Below are 7,766 nucleotides of genomic sequence, written 5' to 3' on the forward strand. Positions count from 1 at the left end.
ACCAAAATGCTATTGTATTAGGTTTGTTGTTTTATAACTTGATGCTATCATATCAAACATATTATGAACAATTTACCAAGTATTAGTAAGTGTTTTTCGGGCAATGTGACTTTGACTATCTGAACTGTGTTGGACAGATTTTCTGCTTTAATGATCTATCCAGCCCAGTCAGTGAGGTATTGAAGTCTCCAGGAATTATGATGCTACTGTTCATCTCTTTGCTTAGATTGAGTAGGATTTGCTTTATGAATCTGGGTGTTCCTGTGTTAGCTGCATGTGTATTTAGGATTGTTACGTCTTCTTGTTGAATTACTCCTTTTACCCTTCTATAACGGCCATCTTTGTCTTTCTTTACCACTGTTGATTTAAAGTCAGTTTTATCTGAATGGCTACACCTGCTCTTTTTTGGTTTTTGTTTGTGTGGCATTTTTTTTTTCCATCTCCTCACCTTGAGTCTATGTGAGTCCTATGGGTTAGATGTGTTTTCTGGAGACAGCAGACGCGTGGGTTGTGTTTATTCATCCTTTCAGCCAGCCTATGTCTTCTGAGTCAGGCTTTCGGTCCACTTAGCTCCTATGAGGACCGCAGGAGTCCCCAGTGGTGAGGACTGTAGGTGTGCAAGGTGGTGATGAGGTCTGCTGGAATCATCTTGCTGACCTTTTCCCTGCAGGGAGAAGTCCCCTGTGATTCCGAGCTGATCCTGACTGGGGGATAAGGAGGCAGAGGCAAGGTGTTTCCTCCCCTTGTCTGTGTGGCCACCCTGGGTTTCTGTGCTCTGCCAAACTTCTGCTACTCCCGTGATGTTTTCAATAAAATCTAGTTGTGGATTCGTCGCTTTGGCTGTCTTTGTTGTCGGGGATGAGTGCAAGGGGCTTCCAGTAAGTCATCTGGTTCCAGCCAATTTTGATTGGTACTTGATTCTGCTTCTCCATTGCCACTCCCTCGACACACACACACACACACACACACACACACACACACACACACAATCACTCATACACTTGTTAATATCATATAAGATGTCTCAAAGTTTTAGGACAGAATGAATAAAATAAATAAATAAATAATACTAATAATATCTTGTATGGAAAGCTTAATTCCGAGTGTCAACAGCTTGTAAGCAATTAAGGTCAATGGGCTTGCATCTGAATACCAGCAGTCGCATGATAGTGAAAGTCAAGGTATAGCCTGAACATTATTTAGGGATATTATAGTGTTATGATTGTTATAGGGATGATATTTCCAAACAAAAAAATTGGGATATTCGGTCTGATTCCTGGAGAGAATCCATGACATTAGGATTTTACTAGGAAATCATGGATATGTAAGTGTTAAACAAATAACATACTCTCATTAATGCAGACTGTTTATGGTGTAGTCTGTATTTGGCCCTTCATTCTTGCACTGATGATAAAGGATACAGTGTTGACAACTTCCATCATCCCTCATTTATTCAAACCATCCTGGTGCTCAGTAGTTATATTTGTGGGTACGAAGTGTGGGTAGGTATGTTTTCTTGTTTTGTTCTGCGTTTTTAGTTTTTCCTTTAAAATTTCTCATGCATAATGGCAGACTTAAAATACTATGAACTATTGACTATTTTTTTTTTAGAAGGATCCAAAACAGGATGTGGTTGAACTTGTGTCGGTTATAGCCACAACATGCAGCTCCTGGAACACATCCCGTTTGCACTTGGGGATCTTTTCTGGGCTAAATTCTTGCTATGTCACGTAGATCACAGCGTATTGACAGAACACTTGAGTAATCCTTGAACTACATTATATCAGACCTACCTTTCCTTTAACGTTTTAGGTACGCTCACTCTTTAAAATAGACCACCGGCACACAAGTGCATCTGTCCCTGCAATGCCCAGCAGGCCTGGAGTTTAGCGGAGGAAAGAGTTCAGGAGAGGGAAAGGGCTGTTTGTTTTTGTTGTCGGTCTTGGACTATGTGGAAGCCTGTCAGTGAGGAAAGGTAGGTTGAAAACTCGTGGTTAAAAGGAAGGAGGGAAGAAGTCAAAGAAACTCCACGTTCTAATTGTTCTCCCCAGACGTGTTTTGAAATGGGACATTCCGTTCCTCCAATCTGTCGTTTTCTATCCTGCAGGCAAAGGTTCCAACCTCCCAACATGCTTCTGCAAGCAAAGCTCTGAACAAGGAAGCTACTGCGGGAAACTCTTTTCCAGTGGTATCAGTAGAATTGAGTTGAATTGCAGAATCGGGTAGTCTCACCGTCCAGTTGCTTTTAAAGGACTCCAGAGAATAAAGATGGAAGTGCTTTTTGCCGATGCTTGACTAATTGTACAGTTTAACAAACATAAAGTCTTTCTTAAGGCCCCAAAACATAAAATTGCATATAAATTATTTTATGTAAATTGAGTACTATTCCTAGTCATGCATATAAATTATTTCAGGCCAATACTATATTTGAGGGGAAACTTTCAGCCTAAGAGAGACAATGTGCTCTGATAGAGAATTCTAAAAGGAATGTTTATCCTGAACCTTAACAAAGCTGAGCCCTTTGCACATTATTCAGTTGCACGGAAGCTGTGAACAAAAATGGTGATAATATCTTTCTGCTTCAAAGTGGCGTTGTCAAAACAAATACGCATTTGTGTCTATAAAGGTATTTTTCATAGTTAGTTAATGGTCTGTGTGACTTTTCAAGAGGGGTTTCTGGCTACAGAGCCTGTTTGATTCGTGAAGGAGAGGCTTGATGGCCAATGCACACCTGAAAACTCTCACGGGGAACTTAGGGAAATCAGGACACGTGACTTCAAGTTCTCCAGGTTCAGCTGGCCCTGGGGGACTACACGCAGAACAGAGCACTGGTCCCCAAACTGTAGTGTGCGTCAGTATCACCCAAGAACTTGTTAAAACACAGGCTGTGAGGCCCCAGTCCCAGAGTCTGATTCAGTATGTTCATGGTGAAACTCGAGAACCTGCATTGCTAACAAGTTCCCAGGTGATGCTCGTGCCCTTGGTTCTGGGCCTAGACTTTGGAACAGGGTATTGACCACTGTTTGCTGCTTCTCTCTTTTCCACGGCTGGGTACAAACTTGTCCTGCATCCTCCCTGCTGGACCCTGTGCCTGGGGCTGGCTCCGGCCCCTGCTGTGGTCGACGTGAGAAGGGGTAGACAAGGATGCATGAGTCAGTTTAGGTCTCACCCTTCCTAGTGAGCTTTGCTTCTGCAATCAGGAGGACCGATATTTCTTCTCCCTTACAAGAGGCGAGGACGTCACTGAAGCACCTGTACCAAGGAATTGCTGGCGTTAATTAATTAATTCTTCAGATGAAGAAAGGGAGGAAACTGAGACAGGGCGTGGGTTGAGCCAATGGTTCCGAAACTTCAATACATACCTGGGACACTCACTAAAAATTCGGATTCCCCACTAAACCACCATGACCTCACAGCAGTCCTGATTTATTAGACCTAGGCCGGGTCAAGAAAGAGCATTTTAAACAAACACCCAGATGGTTCGACTGTGGGTAATCAGAGGACTGGCTTTGAGAATTCTTCGGTTACATATTTTGCCCAAGTTCACCCAGATATAGCATACCTAAAACAGAATCATGTCTAATTCTTTCAAATATGTTCTTGAGTGCCTGCTGTATGCAAGTAATACTCTAGGCGCTGAAGAGCAACATCGAAGCTCTTTCAGATATAACATGCTGTCTCTTTGCAAATGAATCTGAGGCATTCTTGAGGTGCATTACGCTTTGTCGTGCTTCGATTGCAGCCCTTGTTAATTAAGAAAATGATAATTATGGGCATCCGTTTAAAGATAAAATAGCAAATAGTGTTTCTCTAAGTAATCAGATACCATATCGATTTCTATAATAGGACACAATTTAATCGAATGCAATACATTAAAGTACAATACAGCGAAACACAATACAGTGTAACAAAATACTGCAGCGCAGCCTCGTTGTAGCGGCGGTAGCGCCAGCTTCATCTCAGATCGTGGGCTGCGGCGCCCTCTAGTGGCAAAAACTGAAATAGCCGTTTATGGCCGCTGCGGCTGCATCTCCCATTGAATGAATAACTGTCAACAGCCTATTATAGTATTAATTGAATGGAAAGGAGTTGAGGTCCAGCTGGCTGCTCTGTCCTAAAGCAGAGGTCCTGGATTAAGAGACTTACCCGAGCTGCCACCTGAGCCAGTAAATAAGATAACTAATCCTACCGTCCACAGCACTGATTGTTTTTCACCATATTCTTTTAATTTGTGACAAATAAAGGAAGAATAGTAACCAGCTTCATTCTCCAGCCTGCAGTTAGGAGACTGGAGTGGCAAATGCAGGAGTGTTAGAAATTCTGTGAAGGATGAACATAAAGGAAAATAGAAAAACAGGATACATAATAGAATATAATAGAAATAAAAACTCTATATACTTTAATATAGAGTCATCTCCCCCTCATTATGGGAGAGCCCCTGCTCCTATGTTGTTTGGAAATAGCAAGGAGTATGTTAATGATTAAAATTCCTTATTCTGAAAAATGTGCATGCATAATTATAATTTATTCAAATCATATTTACTGAGCGCCTAGTAAACTTCAGACTGAAATAACAGACACACACATGCAAGTGCAAGCACACATTAAGCCACTGTATCTGCTTTTAGGCTCCTTTTCCTCCCCTACACACTTGCTGAGGGTGGCAAGGGCTTTCTTGGTGTCAGGCACTGTGTTAAATACCTCATCACGCTGTCTTCATTGAAGCCTTATAATCAATTGATGAGGTAGGTATCATTAACATCATTTTAGGAAACTCAGGCTTGGTGAGATTGAATGACAGGTCCAAGGGCACACTGCAGGTAGGCAGCAGGACATGATTTGGATGCATTCATTAGCAAGGTGGTGGGATATTTTGTGGCATAAAAAGGGGGTGACAGTTTGGAGCAGCCTGTTTCACCGTGGCTTCACCTGGGGAACTCATGAAATGACTTGTTATTCCTCTTTCCCAGTATGAGCTTCCTCCTCTCGTCCTCTTCTCTCTCTTCCTTCCGTCCAGTGTTCACAGAGCATCTATATTCAGTACCGGGCACTGGTAACAGACTCTGAAGTTACAAACATGCAGGGTCATTTAATGAGATACTGATTTATGTTTCCTCATTTTTTTTTTTTTCCTTTTTGAATTCCAAGCTTTGGTGCTCGTTTGTCCTAGGAGAGGTGGAAAATAGAAGTTGCTAGAGAAAATCTTCATTGAGAGTTTTGCTTTCTTAAAGCCTAAAGTATTGAAGAGATTGTGCTGTGAGAGGGAGGAAGGGGAAAAATATAGAGCAGAACTCTGGAGCGTAGGAAGAGACAGAGGAGATATTTCCCCAGACTGCGAATGGGACAGTGTCAGTGGATCCCGATAGCAGCTGTTCCTCAAACCCTGGCAGCCCCCAGAGGGGCAGGAAGGAGGAAGTGTTGGTGCACCTAGAGGTTGTAGACATGGGCGCTTCCAGGCTTGACAGAGATGCCCAAGACTCAGAGGACTATATAATTTATTATCCAAACAGAGACACTGTTGAGAGTTAAAGGGGATGCTCTTAACGTTATACCAGAACAATGAGCGTAAATAAGGACTATCTTGAACAGATTGGCACATATGGTCACCCTGCCTATGATCTTTTTGACTCAGAAACAGTGGAGCCCTTGCTTTCAGGGTGTGAGGGGCTTTGAAATCGAGAATTTCAGATTCCACTATGCTGACTTTTCTTTTTGTAAGATTTTAGAAGGTGATTCTGAAATTTATGTGAAAATGCCAGAGCTATCCAAAAATGTTTTGAAAAAACAAGAATAAAGGTGGAAGATACATTATTTGACTTCAAGATCTACTATAAGCTACAATACAATCAAGACTATGATAATGGCAAAAAGACAGATAATAGAAAAGAATAAAGACCAAAAATAGACCCCCATATTCATGGTCAAAATATCTTGACCATGGGGAAGAAAGTATTTTCAGCAGCTGGTAGTGAAACAATTGGGCGTTTTATACACAGAAATGAACCTGGATCACTATCCTGTATTATATACATAATTAATCAGAAAAGTATCAGAGATGAATTAAAACTACAAACATTTCTAGAAGCAAATGCAGAACCCTGAGTTAGGCAAGGATTTAATAAATAGGACACAAAACACACAAACCATAAAATTAAAAACTGATCAGACATCATAAACATTAAAAACTTGCTCTTTGAAAGACACTGTAAAGAGATGAACAACTAAAGACTGAAAAACTAGTTGCAAAACACACATCTGATAAAGAACCCTTATCTGACTATATATAAAACTCTTACAACCCATTATTAGGAAACAAACAACCCATTTTAAAAATAGGCAAAAGACTTGAACAAATATTTCACAAAAGAAGACATACAAATGGCAAATAAGGGCATGAAAACACTTAACATCACTAGTAATTAAGTAAATGCAAATAAAATCACAATGGGATACTGGTGTCAGTAAGCAGCGGATGTGATTAACATAGGGAACAGCAAGGTCAGAGTGGCAGCCACAGGATCCTGACCTTCGGGAATTATGGTGGTGCTGGATAGAACACGGTAAGTCCTAGGGGTGAATAGCTGGGCTGCCAACAAGGGTAGTACTAGATTTGTACCATCAGAAGAAATGAAGACTGGATGGTCAAAGGCTCGAGGGCAGTTGCAGCCATACAGTCTAAACTCTTTGCCCAGTGTCCAGACCTAAGTACTAGAACCCATGAATCGACCCACCTGGGAGTCATTCCTTTGTTTCCAAACATATAATTGGGTTAGATATGCTGGAGAGTCGGCACAAATACTGTTAATATATTATGTCCTTGGTGGGTGGGGAAGGCCAGACAGAAGCACTAAAACTATCCTCCTCCCCCCACCTATGCCTGGCCAAAATACTATACAAAAAACAGGACAGTACCCTAGAGGAGGGATGGTAGATGGAAATTAGTGCCACTCTTTAGCATCTAAAGGGGGCGGTGGTCTCTGTCACATTTCATTAGGCAGTATGGCCCCTGAAGACAGCAGATGGCACTGGCAGATGGTTATCTCCACAAACTCAATCGAACTGTAGCCACCCCCAACACACACCCCCCACCCCCAGTGCAGCCGCTGTGCCAGACACAGCAGATGAACCTCACCTCAGGTCCGCAGGGCAGAGCCGCTGATTTGGTGAATGTGCTCTTCTGTATTTCTATCAAAAAAAGCTTCCATTTACCTGGAATGGACAGTCAAATACGTTCAGAGTTTTTCCCCGAGGCTGTCCCACTCACTGTCGTAATACAGTCCAAAGCAATCTGAACTGTTTGGACATCTCCCAGCGTATCACATTGATCCACTGTGTCAATGACATCATGCTAATCAGGTCAGATGAGCAATAATTGGCTGGCACTTTGGAGGCTTTATTAAGACAAATATGTTCCGGAGGGTAGGAGATAAACTCTCTTCCTTCTCCCCAAATATATTTTAATGTATGTGTATGTACATATATATGCATATTCATGTATATATTTATATACTTCTTCTTTTAAACAATTTTATCCTAGAACTGCTTAAGGAAAGATGACAATCCGGTTTGCCTGTGGCTGGTACACTTTTTCCCATTTGCTTGTATGGGGATTTTGATACTTTGAGGTTTCCTTTGAACTTGAGTAGAGCTGATCCAAGTATCCTATCAGGCGTAAGCAAAAAGACCAGTGGATACCAACAGGAAACTTGCTGAGATGCAAATGGCGCATGGGGTGGAGAGGGTCTGCTATACTGGCGAGGGCTGTG

General features: G+C 41.8%; 1 long non-coding RNA gene across 2 annotated transcripts; it reads right to left on the reverse strand.

Annotated features, from left to right (window-relative positions):
• Nucleotides 1-2,401: 2,401 nt before the first annotated feature.
• LOC123624132 lies at nucleotides 2,402-7,264 on the reverse strand. Of its 2 annotated transcripts, XR_006730068.1 has the most exons (4): nucleotides 7,133-7,264; nucleotides 3,563-5,063; nucleotides 3,363-3,435; nucleotides 2,402-3,252 (listed from the first exon to the last, which is right to left on the reverse strand). It is a non-coding gene; the product is annotated as an uncharacterized LOC123624132 (long non-coding RNA). The 2 variants fall into 2 exon arrangements; XR_006730067.1 differs by having other exon boundaries at nucleotides 2,402-3,435.
• Nucleotides 7,265-7,766: the final 502 nt, after the last annotated feature.

Source organism: Lemur catta, chromosome 19, assembly GCF_020740605.2.
Source record: "Lemur catta isolate mLemCat1 chromosome 19, mLemCat1.pri, whole genome shotgun sequence".
NCBI lineage: Eukaryota > Metazoa > Chordata > Mammalia > Primates > Lemuridae > Lemur > Lemur catta.